Source organism: Triturus cristatus, chromosome 10 (assembly GCF_964204655.1).
Source record: "Triturus cristatus chromosome 10, aTriCri1.1, whole genome shotgun sequence".
In the NCBI taxonomy this organism is placed as follows: domain Eukaryota; kingdom Metazoa; phylum Chordata; class Amphibia; order Caudata; family Salamandridae; genus Triturus; species Triturus cristatus.
In genome coordinates, this window is record NC_140593.1 from 54,321,659 (window position 1) to 54,339,419 (window position 17,761).

Here is a 17,761-nt window from a genome sequence, read left to right on the forward strand (position 1 = left end):
AACTGTACTACTTACCTGTGTGACTTAATGTATGCTTAAATAAGACTGTGTTGTACTTACCTCTAATCTCATAAAGAGTGCTGAGGGTTTGACTAGAATAAATACACTTTATTTTATATATATATCTGTTGTGGTGTCCTTTCATTTGGTATTCAAGGGATTATATATGGTATCACAGCTGGCTTCACATGCCATTCAGAGTTTAGCCTAAGACTGCTCTTGTCCATGCTACCACTAGGGTAGCTGGTCTATAAGGTTGACTTTACAACCAATCACCATAAGGGTATTTGGACTGATATAAGGTGTACACTAGAACTAGTGACATCATACATCAGGCCAACTTCTCACATTGGTGAGCAGCGGTTGGGATCTGAGCTTGCTGTTGTAATACCATTGTAATCTTGAGATACTAAATTGAAAGATCACACAGATATTCTCTAGGTACATATAACATAGATTATAATACTTACGTCCTACTGGACTTAGTGGTTGTAGGTTGAAGGGAGTAACACACCCTGACTACAACTACCAGAGAGGTTTAGTAGAAACAACTAGTGTAGGTAGGTGCACCCACCACACCCTCACTAGATCATGTCTCTGGGAAGAGATCAAGAAGATGCTCTCCCAGGAGGGGCAGATCTGCAGAAGACCTCCTCTAGATATGATACCCTAACTTTTCAGGAGATGAGAAAATTGTGTACCTCCAGAAAAATAAAACAGGGTGCAAACCCTACCCTCCTTCAGCTAAGACAACTCCTAGAGGAGTATGATGCTCTTAAAACCTCACAGGCAGGTACCCTAGGTACAAAGGAGGGTCTACCCACCACAGATGAGTCAGATGGGACTTCAGATGAAGAGGTAGACAGCCAGGGCCAAGTAGGAAGACTTAGCCAGGCTAACCTAAGCTAACATGGGAGTTTGCATGGGGTTCCCCCATACAGACCCCCAAGTGGGCTTACACAGAGAAGCAGGAGGGACAGATCCCCTTCAAGGGAATCCATCCACTCCCATGTCTCTAGCATCTCTAATGCTTCCTCTCATAGGGGAATGACTTCCCCTGAGAGAAAGGAGCATGAAGCCAGAATGAGGGAAGCTAATCTGAGGATTCAGAGGGAAGAACTTGCCCTTGCCAAAGAGAAGCTTGCTCTGGCTAGAGAACAAAGGTTAAGTGGGTCAGAACCCACTGGTGGCTGCAATATCCCTAAGGATAGAGACAGGCACTATGATAATAGAAACCTGAGCAAGATTGTCCCTCCCTACAAGTGTGGGGATGACATCCACAAATGGATAACTGCTTTGGAGAGAGCTTGCAAAGTACAGCAGGTACCCCAAAGTCAGTGGGCAGCTATCTTGTGGCTCTCCTTCTCTGAGAAAGGTAGAGACAAGCTCCTCACAGTTAGTGATGAGGATGCAGATAATTACACTGTCCTGAAGAGTGCTCTAATTGATGGGTTTGGCCTAACCACTGAACAATACAGGTTGTTGTTCAGGGATACCCAGAAGACACAGACTCAGGACTGGACTGACTTTGTAGATTGTGCCACTAAGGCTCTGGAAGGCTGGCTAATGGGAAGTAAGGTTAAGGACTATACAGGATTGTATAATTTGATCATGAGAGAACAAATCCTTAACAACTGTCAAAACCAGCTATTGCATCAACTCCTGATTGATTCTGATCTGACTTCTCCCCAAGAATTGGGAAAGAAGGCAGATAGATGGGTCAGGACTAGAGTTAAGCAGAAAAACCAGAACCAGGGCGGTGATCAGAAAAGGGCAGACCAGAAGGGTAATGATCAGAAACAAAAAGACCAGAAGTCTTCACCAGGCCCCCAAAAGGCTCAGGGGGAGGGTGGTCCCAAAAAGGATAAAAAGAAAGAAGGCCAAAAGAAACCATGGTGCAACTATTGTAAGTCCAACTCACATTGGTTTAGTGAGTGCACCAAAAAGGATAAGCCCCCAGCCACCATTGCCCCTAAGGCAACTGTACCCCCTAGTTCAGCTGTAAGTGGTGGTTCCCAGCAAAAGGGTGTAGTAGGGTTAACCCTGGGAACTGAGGAGGATTCTGGCCTAGTCAGAATACCTACTCAGGCTGTTCTGATCTGTGATGGGGACTTAGCTTTGTCCTCTACTGTAGGCCCCAGTAGGAGTCAGGAGGAGCAAAGTCAGCGGTAACCCTCTAGGACAGCACCGGATTATCAATTACCCCTTGTATTGGTTGGTGACAAATTCAAATTCACCATGTGTGTGTGCTCTCGAATAGTACCCGCTAACACAATACCTCCCCAGATACTGGGGCAACATGAGACATAAACAGCAAAAGGCGCACCACTTCCACAAGTATAAATAGTATCAAATTAGTCCATGTACATGAGATATTTTCTTTTTCAAATTGATCTTCTTTATTATTCATTTGTTTAAAATGACATTTAAGAACAGCCAAAGCAGCCGACGCGTTTCGTCCAACTTGGGACTTCTTCAGGGCTGCAAAGTGTATATATAAAACAATGTATAAATACCACGAATACCCACATCAAATATATACAAATCCAACAAAAATAAACATTAATATTAAACAAATTCAAAGACGTATTTTACAAAACAAAAAGGGAAAAAGGACACTATTAACAGTACATAGAAGACATAAACAAGTTAAAACAGGATTGTAAGTGAGTTCACCATTATAGTAAATTCATATTCAATAATTTTCGATAAGGACAAATTATCAACCTACTAACATGTTTCTAGTTAAATAACAATTTAAGATTGCACATTAATGAAGTACAACTGGTTTCTATAAACCAAGTCTAATTCCTCAACCAAGTTTGCATCGACCATAATTAATGGGGTCAGAAAGGATTAGGAATTTATTATCAACAGGCTAAATGCAGTTTCAAAGGAAGCAGCAAGAGAAAGGGGAGACTCAAGGGTGTACCCACCGTAAAAGACAGTGCATCTGTTTATGTTTGTTTTTCTTGAGATTTCTAGAACGTCATTCAAAATCACTAGAAAAAGTCAAAGTGAGAGGGCATTACTCAACGGAATATACTAGTGATTGTAAGTAACAAATTGCCACAAGGTACATCATAAGTTGTGATGGCCTAAGTACTGACCGGAAGAAGTTAAACAAGGAGATAAGCGTAAAGCAAAAAGTCATATAAAAGATTTAAAAGTATGAATTAGCAAGCTTATAACCCCTAATCAAGTGTCCCATATAAACCCCTGAGGGAACGTTTTCTATATATACGTACAAGTGTACAAAGGCGCTAGAAGAGACAATAAAATCCCCCTGGGGGTATGTGTACTTACATTCATAATATAAAGAATGTGTCGAATGAGATAATGGTCTAAATCCGACAAATGGCAATCGATGGTCCCGTCTTATTTATAAGTGATATAGCACCAGGTCAAAAGTTTATCCAATAATACGGATAAGAGTCAGAGTCTTTATAATGCCTAAAAGTGAAAACACGGAGAACTAATTATCCAAATGGAAACAGAGCGTGTTGAGTTAATTAAACAAACTTACTCATTAATTTCTATGTAGTTATACCCATAGTTAAAAACAGTAGGAGTCAAAAGAGTATTAAAGGGCAACCTAACGAATCAAATGCGATGTCTGATCAGCCTATTTGTGATCAAATTAACAATCTAAGATGGGATGGTCTAAGTGTTACCATCCGTAGCATTTTAAAAGTGATAATTAAAAGCAAGTACCAGTGCTAGCATAGAGAATCTGGTTAATGTCATAATGACATGGGGACATGTTACTAATATACCGCCAGCCCTTAGGTCTAAGCTCAGTAGAGAATTTGGTTTATTAAGAAAAGATTAGCAAGTTAGGTTATTCCAACGAACACAAAATAAAGTACAATCAAAAGTTCTCACAGCACCTACCCGATTCCGCATATTCCAAATCCTGGACGGGACTCAATCCTTAGGCAATCTGTAACTAACGGGACTCGCGCTCGTACGTTTAAATAGTAATTCACCCCATGCAAACTCAAAACACCTGGGTCTCGAGCCTCGTTACCGGGATTCACGTCATAGCGTAATCGCTAAGAATTGTATGTAAACCAAGTTGCCATCTTGGAAGTGTAAAAGGTGTCGATCATTCCTATGTGGCAAACATACGATAAGAAGTTTTGTAATTAATGAAATAAAGTAATAGACGAACGAAACGCAATTTAAATACCGTATGTCTAGTGAGGTAACAGTCAATTACAGTCATAATGATACAAACAAGTCAGTACTCCGTATTGATTTAGGAGCAAGTAACCCCACGGCCATGATGGAATGGGCATGTTTTGATAGTATCGACTGTATGGGTAAACAAAATTATCAGCCCAGTATCTCGGCTCCAATGTTTTAGATAATTAAGAAAAGCAAAGAGACTAACCGAAATTACATCGATAATGTCAAATTTCGGCTTTCACGTGGCACGGGCTGCGTATTTTAGTGAGCATTAAAAACGGCTGTCATATTGGGAAGGTAAAGTACACCATAAACACCAAGTGAGGCCGGTTAAGTATTTCCGAAAAACAATAAAAAACAATGTACCTAGAGAAAGTACACCATATTCAAAAAATGGAGCCGGTCAAGTGTTTGCAAAAACAAGAGAAAATAGTGTACCCAGGGAGAGAGTGCCCCAGGGACTGCAGATCAAAACCATTTTAAGTTTATTCATAGCACGTGCATCGCATAAACAGCAAGGGTCTAATCATGGCGGTAATATTAGTAAGGCAAAGTACATCATATCTTCTCGAAAGCTCAGATCCATATCATAAGATATACAAAAACGATGTGCATGTCCGATGTATTTCAAGGTATCAACTCATATGTGTGGTGTTGTGAGGGATCGCTCTGAAGTGTAAGTGTCTAACGGGTCATATAGGAAAAACCGATGTTCTACATTATGTTTATGGAGTCGCCCAGCGGTGTTCAACAAATCCATTGACATGGCCTGACGTTCCAAGAGGAGCCAACACAGTTAATGTAATTAGCATTAATGAGATATTAACAGGCAATAACTGTAGTGAGAATGAAATTCAAACACAGGGACCGAGGGTTGAACAGTTGTAAAATAGATGGCAAAACATTGGCTATACCAAAAAATAACAGTAATTGTCAATGATTGATACCACGGTGCGTAGCAATTATCAGAATGCTACGTTACAAATTCATACATAGGGACTCATATGTCCAACAAGGTTGTACACAATCACATAAACATTGGCATTACCAAAACAACAGTCAAGAAGAGATGAGGTTAAGTTAGTAGGCAGTGATGGTGAGATGATACAAATGATTCATGTACTAACATGCATGGTAATATGCGGTTAACCCGAGATGTTCTTTCATAAAATAATCTTTACAAGAAATAATGCATTTCGGATTCGGTGTTGTGCCCCATTTCCACACATCGAAGCCTACATATCCAACCTGCCTCATTTCGTCTTAATTCCAGCTCTCTATTTCCTCCTCTAGGGGATGGTGGTATATGGTCTATCCCAAAGAACCACAATTCATTGGGCTTATGCCCCTTGTCCTGGATATGTGTGGTAAGGGGATACTTGGAGTCACCCTTCACTGCCGCTCTCAGGTGTTCCTGTATCCTGATCTTAAGTTCCCTTTTGGTGCTGCCTACATAAATGATGTCACACGGACAGCCCAATATGTATGTAACAAAGTTTGATTTGCACGTGATGGTATGTTTGATTTTATGTGTCTTGTCAGTGTTATATCGGAACATACGTGTTCTGTTTTTTCCCAGTTTGCACACATTGCATTTCATGCATGTGAAAAAACCCCCTTGGCCCTCTGTCAGCCAGTTTGGAGGTTTGGGGGACGTTATAAAACTAGGACATAGCAGATTCCTCAAGTTTTGACCTCGTCTATAGGTGACCCTGGGTGTCCTAGGGATTTCATCCTTTAAACCTGGTATTTCGCAAAGCAATCTCCAGTGTTTTCTAAGGATATTATAGATCCGATTACTGTCTCTATTGTAGGTGGTAACAAGGGCAGTGGTGGATTGTTTCTTGCGTTCAATACCCAATGGTTTTTTCTTCTCCAGAGTGCTTTCTCTTTTTACCTTCAGGGCCCTCTTTTCGATTTTATTCATAAGGGGCACAGGGTAACCTCTATTGATGAATCTGTTTTTGGTTTCCGTCACATTTTGGATAAATCCCTCCTGAGTGCTACAAATCCTCCTCATTCTTATCATTTCCCCAAAGGGGATGTTGTTAACAACATGTCGGGGATGGGCACTATCGTAGCGTAATACACTGTTGCAGGCGGTGCTCTTGCGATGGACTGTGCTCTGTATTGTGTTATTCTGCACGAAAAACTGGATATCCAGGAAATCTATCCTCTCCTTACTCCAGTTTATCGTAAATCTTATGTTGTATGGGTTATCATTGAGGAAATGAAAGTATCTCATCAATTCAGGGACAGGTCCATTCCAGATGATGATGACATCATCAATGTACCTGCCCCAGAAAAGTACATATTCCATCCATGTGGAGGCATGGCGGCCCCAGGCGTGCACCCGCTCATACCAGCCCATAAATAGGCCGGCATAAGCAGGCGCAAACCTGGAACCCATGGCCGTACCCTGTGTCTGCTGGAACCATTCATTGTCGTGGAGAAAGTAGTTTTTGGACAAAATGATGTCCGTCATCTCCATTAGCATCTCATTATGGGACAAGTGGACAGCAGATCTTTGTCCCAAAAAAAATTCCAAGGCCCTGAGGCCAAATTCTTTTTTAATGCTGGTATAGAGGCTAGACACATCAAGGGTGGTAAACACTAAGGTATCCGTCCATTCCAAGCCCTCAAGTTTAGATAAGATGTCCTTGCTGTCCTTCACATAAGCAGGTAGGTTTTGGACCAATGGCTGTAGAAAGCCATCCACATATTCCGATAATCTCTCTGTAGGAGAATTGATGCCGGAGATGATTGGTCGACCGGGTGGAAAAGGGGCTCCCTTATGAACTTTGGGCAGAATGTAAATGCACGGGAAAGTGGGTTCTCCGACAGCAAGATATTCGTATTCCTTGCCATCAAGTAGCCCAGTCTCCCGCCATTCAACTAATTTGCCATTGATGTATTTACATAGTGATTTCATCGGGTTATGAGACAGTTTCGTATAGCAGTTTGTATCAGCTAGTTGCCTTTCAATTTCCCCCATGTAGTCCATTGTGTTCATCACCACCACGTTATCCCCTTTATCAGCTTCGCGGATGACTAGTGCAGAATTAGATCTTAGGTCCCTTAGAGCGCGATTTTCGGCTATGGTAAGGTTGTATATTGTGTCGTGGCTTCTGGAATGCGTGGCCTGGAGCCTGTGTAGATCCTGGCTAACCTTTTCCCAAAAAATATCTATATTCGGGTGTGTGCCTGTTGGTATAAACTTGGATCTTTCCTTTAAACCACTGTTTATATTAAGATCCTCATCGATATTCAATTCCAAGCGTAAAGAGTCTGTGTCCATTTCGGTTTCAAACTGTATAGACAACATGGATTTAAGAGCGTTAAATTCTGCAACTGTTTGTTCTGAACCCCCATGAACTTGTTGGTTGTTAGTACACACAGGCCAGACTCTTGAGAAATGATCTTTCAATTTTATTTGCCGCACAAATTTAAACAAGTCAACAAAAACATCAACATCATTGCCTGACTGGGTTGGGCAAAACCCTAGGCCTTTACTAAGGACAGATAGTTCACAGACTGACAAATCTTTCTGGGACAGATTCACAATCCTCAGTTCCTCCATTGTGATTTCCTCATTAGGATCTAGTTCCTGTTCCCTCCCCTCCTGGATCTTGTTGACCTGTCTGAGGCCACATTTGTTGTATTTTTGTTTTTCTCGCTGTTTCTGCCATCGCCTACCGCCCCTTCTTGTCCTTGGTCCTTTGGAACTATCCTTCCCCCTACTCTCACCTTCTCCATTTCCAATAAAAAAGAAGAGGGTTGGGCAGTTTTGGTCTGTATGGGTGTTACATCTTCCGGTGGTATGGAGCTGACTGAGGAGGAGACTGAGGACACACTACCCGCAAGTGATGAACCCAATGTGTCCTCACGTAGTCTCTTTCCCTCTCCTACAGCCTTGATGTTATCATATTTGCGGGCAAAGGTATACACCCTACCATCCCTATAGTCCTTATCATCTCTGCGTATTTTCTTCACCTTTTTATCCTTGAGATAGATTTGGTAATCTTCAAGGATTTTGTTGAGGATCTCATAGTTTTTTCTAATCGTCTCCTTAGGTTCCAGTGTGGCTATATCCGCCTCTAAGTCACTAATTTCCTGTTGTAGCTTCTTCCCTTTCCCTTCAGCGTTTTTAATGAGTATCCGCATCATCACAAATGATGCGTCATGTAAATTCTTCTCCCAGTCCCTGAGGTCATCAGTCTCAAGGTTTTCGAAGGTGGGAAAAATGAGGATTCTCAGTCCTCTAGGGATCTTGTCATTTTCCATATATTTTTCAAGAGTTGTTCCGTCCCACCAACGAGCCATTTCGGCTTTTTTTAGTCTCTCCAGCTTTTGAAACTTACTTTTAAGACCCTCAGAACTGGGGGTTGTTGTGATCAAACCTCCCGTCTTAGAGCCAGTTGTAAACAAATCCTGTGCTAACTCATGTCTTCTATCCTTAAATTGGGCCATCTTGTTCAGGGAGTGAACTGGAGTTAGATGTCTTCCAATTCAAACGATTTGTGATAATACCAAATAATTGCTGGGGTTAATCCGTGCTAACTGGGGTGTGGATATGAGTCAGGAGGAGCAAAGTCAGCGGTAACCCTCTAGGACAGCACCGGATTATCAATTACCCCTTGTATTGGTTGGTGACAAATTCAAATTCACCATGTGTGTGCGCTCTCGAATAGTACCCGCTAACACAATACCTCCCCAGATACTGGGGCAACATGAGACATAAACAGCAAAAGGCGCACCACTTCCACAAGTATAAATAGTATCAAATTAGTCCATGTACATGAGATATTTTCTTTTTCAAATTGATCTTCTTTATTATTCATTTGTTTAAAATGACATTTAAGAACAGCCAAAGCAGCCGACGCGTTTCGTCCAACTTGGGACTTCTTCAGGGCTGCAAAGTGTATATATAAAACAATGTATAAATACCACGAATACCCACATCAAATATATACAAATCCAACAAAAATAAACATTAATATTAAACAAATTCAAAGACGTATTTTACAAAACAAAAAGGGAAAAAGGACACTATTAACAGTACATAGAAGACATAAACAAGTTAAAACAGGATTGTAAGTGAGTTCACCATTATAGTAAATTCATATTCAATAATTTTCGATAAGGACAAATTATCAACCTACTAACATGTTTCTAGTTAAATAACAATTTAAGATTGCACATTAATGAAGTACAACTGGTTTCTATAAACCAAGTCTAATTCCTCAACCAAGTTTGCATCGACCATAATTAATGGGGTCAGAAAGGATTAGGAATTTATTATCAACAGGCTAAATGCAGTTTCAAAGGAAGCAGCAAGAGAAAGGGGAGACTCAAGGGTGTACCCACCGTAAAAGACAGTGTATTTCCTGGATATCCAGTTTTTCGTGCAGAATAACACAATACAGAGCACAGTCCATCGCAAGAGCACCGCCTGCAACAGTGTATTACGCTACGATAGTGCCCATCCCCGACATGTTGTTAACAACATCCCCTTTGGGGAAATGATAAGAATGAGGAGGATTTGTAGCACTCAGGAGGGATTTATCCAAAATGTGACGGAAACCAAAAACAGATTCATCAATAGAGGTTACCCTGTGCCCCTTATGAATAAAATCGAAAAGAGGGCCCTGAAGGTAAAAAGAGAAAGCACTCTGGAGAAGAAAAAACCATTGGGTATTGAACGCAAGAAACAATCCACCACTGCCCTTGTTACCACCTACAATAGAGACAGTAATCGGATCTATAATATCCTTAGAAAACACTGGAGATTGCTTTGCGAAATACCAGGTTTAAAGGATGAAATCCCTAGGACACCCAGGGTCACCTATAGACGAGGTAAAAACTTGAGGAATCTGCTATGTCCTAGTTTTATAACGTCCCCCAAACCTCCAAACTGGCTGACAGAGGGCCAAGGGGGTTTTTTCACATGCATGAAATGCAATGTGTGCAAACTGGGAAAAAACAGAACACGTATGTTCCGATATAACACTGACAAGACACATAAAATCAAACATACCATCACGTGCAAATCAAACTTTGTTACATAAATATTGGGCTGTCCGTGTGACATCATTTATGTAGGCAGCACCAAAAGGGAACTTAAGATCAGGATACGGGAACACCTGAGAGCGGCAGTGAAGGGTGACTCCAAGTATCCCCTTACCACACATATCCAGGACAAGGGGCATAAGCCCAATGAATTGTGGTTCTTTGGGATAGACCATATACCACCATCCCCTAGAGGAGGAAATAGAGAGCTGGAATTAAGACGAAATGAGGCAGGTTGGATATGTAGGCTTCGATGTGTGGAAATGGGGCACAACACCGAATCCGAAATGCATTATTTCTTGTAAAGATTATTTTATGAAAGAACATCTCGGGTTAACCGCATATTACCATGCATGTTAGTACATGAATCATTTGTATCATCTCACCATCACTGCCTACTAACTTAACCTCATCTCTTCTTGACTGTTGTTTTGGTAATGCCAATGTTTATGTGATTGTGTACAACCTTGTTGGACATATGAGTCCCTATGTATGAATTTGTAACGTAGCATTCTGATAATTGCTACGCACCGTGGTATCAATCATTGACAATTACTGTTATTTTTTGGTATAGCCAATGTTTTGCCATCTATTTTACAACTGTTCAACCCTCGGTCCCTGTGTTTGAATTTCATTCTCACTACAGTTATTGCCTGTTAATATCTCATTAATGCTAATTACATTAACTGTGTTGGCTCCTCTTGGAACGTCAGGCCATGTCAATGGATTTGTTGAACACCGCTGGGCGACTCCATAAACATAATGTAGAACATCGATTTTTCCTATATGACCCGTTAGACACTTACACTTCAGAGCGATCCCTCACAACACCACACATATGAGTTGATACCTTGAAATACATCGGACATGCACATCGTTTTTTTATATCTTATGATATGGATCTGAGCTTTCGAGAAGATATGATGTACTTTGCCTTACTAATATTACCGCCATGATTCGACCCTTGCTGTTTATGCGATGCACGTGCTATGAATAAACTTAAAATGGTTTTGATCTGCAGTCCCTGGGGCACTCTCTCCCTGGGTACACTATTTTCTCTTGTTTTTGCAAACACTTGACCGGCTCCATTTTTTGAATATGGTGTACTTTCTCTAGGTACATTGTTTTTTATTGTTTTTCGGAAATACTTAACCGGCCTCACTTGGTGTTTATGGTGTACTTTACCTTCCCAATATGACAGCCGTTTTTAATGCTCACTAAAATACGCAGCCCGTGCCACGTGAAAGCCGAAATTTGACATTATCGATGTAATTTCGGTTAGTCTCTTTGCTTTTCTTAATTATCTAAAACATTGGAGCCGAGATACTGGGCTGATAATTTTGTTTACCCATACAGTCGATACTATCAAAACATGCCCATTCCATCATGGCCGTGGGGTTACTTGCTCCTAAATCAATACGGAGTACTGACTTGTTTGTATCATTATGACTGTAATTGACTGTTACCTCACTAGACATACGGTATTTAAATTGCGTTTCGTTCGTCTATTACTTTATTTCATTAATTACAAAACTTCTTATCGTATGTTTGCCACATAGGAATGATCGACACCTTTTACACTTCCAAGATGGCAACTTGGTTTACATACAATTCTTAGCGATTACGCTATGACGTGAATCCCGGTAACGAGGCTCGAGACCCAGGTGTTTTGAGTTTGCATGGGGTGAATTACTATTTAAACGTACGAGCGCGAGTCCCGTTAGTTACAGATTTCTTTTCTTAATAAACCAAATTCTCTACTGAGCTTAGACCTAAGGGCTGGCGGTATATTAGTAACATGTCCCCATGTCATTATGACATTAACCAGATTCTCTATGCTAGCACTGGTACTTGCTTTTAATTATCACTTTTAAAATGCTACGGATGGTAACACTTAGACCATCCCATCTTAGATTGTTAATTTGATCACAAATAGGCTGATCAGACATCGCATTTGATTTGTTAGGTTGCCCTTTAATACTCTTTTGACTCCTACTGTTTTTAACTATGGGTATAACTACATAGAAATTAATGAGTAAGTTTGTTTAATTAACTCAACACGCTCTGTTTCCATTTGGATTATTAGTTCTCCGTGTTTTCACTTTTAGGCATTATAAAGACTCTGACTCTTATCCGTATTATTGGATAAACTTTTGACCTGGTGCTATATCACTTATAAATAAGACGGGACCATCGATTGCCATTTGTCGGATTTAGACCATTATCTCATTCGACACATTCTTTATATTATGAATGTAAGTACACATACCCCCAGGGGGATTTTATTGTCTCTTCTAGCGCCTTTGTACACTTGTACGTATATATAGAAAACGTTCCCTCAGGGGTTTATATGGGACACTTGATTAGGGGTTATAAGCTTGCTAATTCATACTTTTAAATCTTTTATATAACTTTTTGCTTTACGCTTATCTCCTTGTTTAACTTCTTCCGGTCAGTACTTAGGCCATCACAACTTATGATGTACCTTGTGGCAATTTGTTACTTACAATCACTAGTATATTCCGTTGAGTAATGCCCTCTCACTTTGACTTTTTCTAGTGATTTTGAATGACGTTCTAGAAATCTCAAGAAAAACATACATAAACAGATGCACTGTCTTTTACGGTGGGTACACCCTTGAGTCTCCCCTTTCTCTTGCTGCTTCCTTTGAAACTGCATTTAGCCTGTTGATAATAAATTCCTAATCCTTTCTGACCCCATTAATTATGGTCGATGCAAACTTGGTTGAGGAATTAGACTTGGTTTATAGAAACCAGTTGTACTTCATTAATGTGCAATCTTAAATTGTTATTTAACTAGAAACATGTTAGTAGGTTGATAATTTGTCCTTATCGAAAATTATTGAATATGAATTTACTATAATGGTGAACTCACTTACAATCCTGTTTTAACTTGTTTATGTCTTCTATGTACTGTTAATAGTGTCCTTTTTCCCTTTTTGTTTTGTAAAATACGTCTTTGAATTTGTTTAATATTAATGTTTATTTTTGTTGGATTTGTATATATTTGATGTGGGTATTCGTGGTATTTATACATTGTTTTATATATACACTTTGCAGCCCTGTAGGCCCCAGTAACCTGGGCAAGTACAGACAGACTCCTTTTATCAACCAAAGAATGGCTCAGGCCTACAGGGACACTGGGGCTAGTGTCACAATGGTGACACCTGCTTTTGTGGACCCTGGACAGATCATACTAGGTGAGAATTACCTTGTGACCAACGCTAGCAATGCCACTACCTCCCATAGTGTGGCTATTGTTAACTTCTCCTGGGGAGGGGTAACTGGCCTCAAGAAAGTTGTTGTTAATTCAGACCTTCCTGTAGAGTGTTTACTGGGCAATGATCTTGAAACTTCAGTTTGGTCTGAAGTGGAGTATAGGACCCATGCAGAAATGCTGGGGATAGATGCACATGTCCTTGCTGTGACCAGGTCACAGGCCAAAAAGTGCACCACTGAACAAGTGCTGGATCCTGAAACTATGGACCAGTCACAACCCAAGAGAAAGAGCAGTAGGGTTAAGGCTGTGCCTTCCCCCCTGCCTCGGGTGGTGGATCAGCCCTCCCAGGAGGATGATTCTGAGAGCCCTGAAGGAACTGTCCTAGAAGAACTTGAACCTGATCAGGTTGAGTTTCTTGGGACAGGGGGACCTTCAAGGGCAGATCTGAGGCAGGCTCAATTAGACTGCCCCTCTCTTGAACCCCTCAGACAGCTGGCTGCTGCTGAGGCTGCAGGGAATGCTCAAGGTACCCATAGAGTGTATTGGGATGAAGGGCTACTGTATTCAGAGGCTAGAGACCCCAAGCCTGGTGCATCCAGGAGGTTGGTCATACCACTGAAGTTCAGAGGCTTCCTTCTTACCTTGGCCCATGATATTCCCCTTGCAGGACATTTAGGCCAGAACAAGACTTGGGACAGGCTTGTCCCTCACTTTCACTGGCCCCATATGTCAGAAGATACTAGGGAGTTTTGTCGCTCCCGTGTCACCTGCCAAGCCAGTGGCAAATCAGGTGGCACCACAAAGGCCCCCCTCATACCACTACCTGTGGTGGGGGTTCCCTTTGAAAGAGTGGGCATAGATATTGTAGGACCAATGGACCCACAAACAGCATCTGGGCACAGATTCATACTGGTGATAGTGGACCATGCCACCAGGTATCCAGAAGCTATTACCCTGAGGACCACAACAGCTCCTGCTGTGGCAAGGGCCCTGCTTGGAGTATTCTCCAGAGTGGGCTTTCCAAAGGAGGTCATTTCTGACAGAGATGCCAACTTCATGTCAGGATACTTGACTGTAATGTGGAAGGAGTGTGGTGTGAACTACAAGTTCACCACACCCTATCACCCACAGTGCAATGGGCTTGTTGAGAGATTCAACAAGACCCTAAAGGGAATGATAAAAGGTTTACTAGACAAGCTTAGGCGAAGATGGGACATCCTTTTACCCTGCCTTCTGTTTGCTTACAGAGAGGTCCCACAAAAGGGGGTTGGCTACAGCCCTTTTGAGCTTTTGTTTGGGCATCCTGTAAGAGGGCCCCTGTGTTTGGTAAGGGAAGGATGGGAGAGACCTCTCAGACAACCCAAACTTGACATAGTGGATTATGTACTTGGTCTCCGCTCCAGGATGGCAGAGTATATGAAGAAGGCTTCTAAAAACCTTGAGGCAAGCCAAGAACTCCAAAAAGCTTGGCATGACCAAAAGGCTGTACTGACTGTTTACCAGCCAGGACAGAAAGTGTGGGTGTTGGAGCCAGTGGCCCCAGCAGCCCTCCAAGACAAATGGTCTAGACCCCACACTATTCTTGAGAAAAAGGGAGAAGTCACCTACTTGGTGGACCTTGGGACTCCCAGAAGCCCCCACAGGGTGCTTCATGTCAACAGACTGAAGGCATATGTTGACAGGGCAGACATGGGGCTCCTCATGGCTACAGATGAGGGGCAGGAGGAAGAGAGTGACCCTCTCCCAGACCTGTTGACTCAGAACCCTGATGATGGCTCAGTTGATGGTGTGGTCTTTTCTGACAGCCTCACTGTCCATCAGCAACAGGACTGCAGACAGGTTCTGCAGTCCTACAGACATATGTTCTCTCTGACCCCAAGTCAGACAAACTGGTGCACCCATGAGGTGGACACTGGTGACAGTCTGCCTGTGAAGAGTAAAATCTACAGGCAACCTGACCATGTCAGGGACTGCATAAAAGCTGAGGTACAAAAGATGTTGGAGCTGGGAGTCATTGAACCTTCAGAGAGCCCTTGGGCTAGTCCTGTAGTCCTTGTGCCAAAGCCTCACACCCAAGATGGTAAGAGAGAGATGACGTTTTGCGTGGATTACAGAGGTCTCAATGCTGTCACTAGGACAGATGCCCACCCAATACCTAGGGCAGATGAGCTCATTGACAGACTGGCAGCTGCTAAGTTTTTGAGCACATTTGACCTAACAGCAGGCTTCTGGCAAATCAGACTAGCTGAGAATGCAAAGGCCAAAACTGCTTTCTCGACCCCAGGAGGACATTATCAATTTGTGGTAATGCCCTTTGGTTTGAAGAATGCACCTGCCACTTTCCAAAGGTTGGTCCTACTGGGTTGGATGATTATTGTGCAGCTCATCTTGATGATATTGCTGTCTTTAGCTCCACCTGGGAGGATCACCTGGTCCACCTGAGGAATGTTTTAGAGGCCCTGCAAAAGGCAGGCCTCACTATCAAGGCCACTAAGTGCCAGATAGGGCAGAGCAAGGTTGTATACCTGGGCCACCTAGTTGGTGGGGGTCAGGTTCAACCACTGGAGAGCAAGATCCAGACCATAAAGGACTGGACTCCTCCAACTACCCAGACTCAGGTCAGAGCTTTCTTGGGCCTGACTGGGTACTACAGAAAGTTTGTTAAGAACTATGGGTCCATTGTGACACCACTTAATGACTTGACCTCCAAGAAGATGCCAAAGAAAGTTCAGTGGACAGTAAGCTGTCAAAAAGCATTTGATGACCTGAAGCAGGCCATGTGCAGTGCACCTATTCTGAAAACTCCAGACTACTCCAAAGAGTTCATTGTCCAGACAGATGCTTCTGAGTTAGGTGTGGGAGCTGTTCTTTCACAACTGAATGTAGATGGTCAAGACCAGCCCATTGCTTTTATAAGTAGAAGGCTGACCCCTAGAGAGAAACGTTGGTCAGCTATTGAGAGGGAGGCCTTTGCTGTGGTTTGGGCCCTGAAGAAGCTGAGGCCAAACTTGTTTGGCACTCACTTCAAGATTCAGACAGACCATAAGCCCCTCTTGTGGCTAAATCAGATGAAGGGTGAAAATCCCAAACATCTTAGGTGGTCCATTTCCCTACAGGGGATGGACTTCACAGTGGAACATAGACCTGGGACTGACCATGCCAATGCAGATGGACTCTCCAGATATTTCCACTTAGAACATGAAGACTCAACTGGTCAAGGTTAGTTTAATGTCCCTAAGTTTGGGGGGGGGGGGGTTGTGTAGGAGAGTAGGGTCTGCTTTCTATGTTCACCCCCACTTTTTGCTTTTGCTTTACTGGTTTTCGACTTAGATGTGGCTGTGGGCCTGCTAATCAGACCCACAGCCCTGCTGTTCTCTCTCTAAATTGATACTATGTACTTTAGGTGCATAACCCATTTGGATAGGATCACCTTATTGGCCCCTGTACAGTGTACCCTAGGTACCCAGGGCATAGGTGTACCCTAGGCCTACCAGGGGCTGCAGCATGTATTATGCCACCCCTGGCCTGGCCTTCCATTTTGACACAACTGGCTGATCACTCAGCTGGGGCAAGGTCGTGTAATCACCCCTTGCTTAGGTGTAGTATTCCTATACCTAACTTACATATAGACACATGTGTACCTATCAGCCACTCCTATGGCAGGCCTTAACAATCCTGGAGGCAGAGTGCTTGGTAACATGTGAGATGGTACTTTAGCATGAGCTGAGCCTGTCTGCAGCTTTCGGAACCATGTCCTTATAGCTGTTCTATGATATAGCCTACCATATACTCTTAAAGTGCCTTATAATAATAATAATAATAATGTGATTTATAGAGCGCGAACAGCTACCTCACAGGGAGGTGTCCCGGCGCTAGAAGAGGGGAACGTACCACAGAGGTCCAGGGGCAGGAGAGGGAGACCTAGCGAGGCTGAGAGAAGAGCCAAGTCTTTAGCAACTTCTTAAAGCAGGGTTCAGATGGAGCCTGCTGGATTGCTTGAGGTAGGGAGTTCCATAGCACAGAGACATTTGCTGAAAAGGTGCGACCACCAAGGCGCGCCTTTTTTGCTCGTGGGACAGCCAGCAGGATACGGACATTAGACCGTAATGCACGGTGTTGGGTATACCTAGGAAGGCGTTTTTTTAGGTAGAATGGGCAGGAGCCATGCAGAGATCTGAACGCGAGTGTCAGGGCTTTGAATTTTATCCGGTTGGCGACAGGCAGCCAATGCAGGGTTCGAAGATGCGGAGAGACTGACTGT

General features: G+C 42.6%; 1 long non-coding RNA gene across 2 annotated transcripts in view; it reads right to left on the reverse strand.

The window, feature by feature from the left end:
* Positions 1–2,936: 2,936 nt before the first annotated feature.
* Positions 2,937–17,761, reverse strand: part of LOC146788819 (uncharacterized) — a 553,440-nt gene continuing 538,615 nt past the window's right edge. For both annotated transcript variants that reach the window (XR_014969991.1, XR_014969992.1), the window contains exon 4: positions 2,937–3,002. This is a non-coding gene — a long non-coding RNA (uncharacterized LOC146788819). The remainder of the gene's footprint in view (positions 3,003–17,761) is intronic.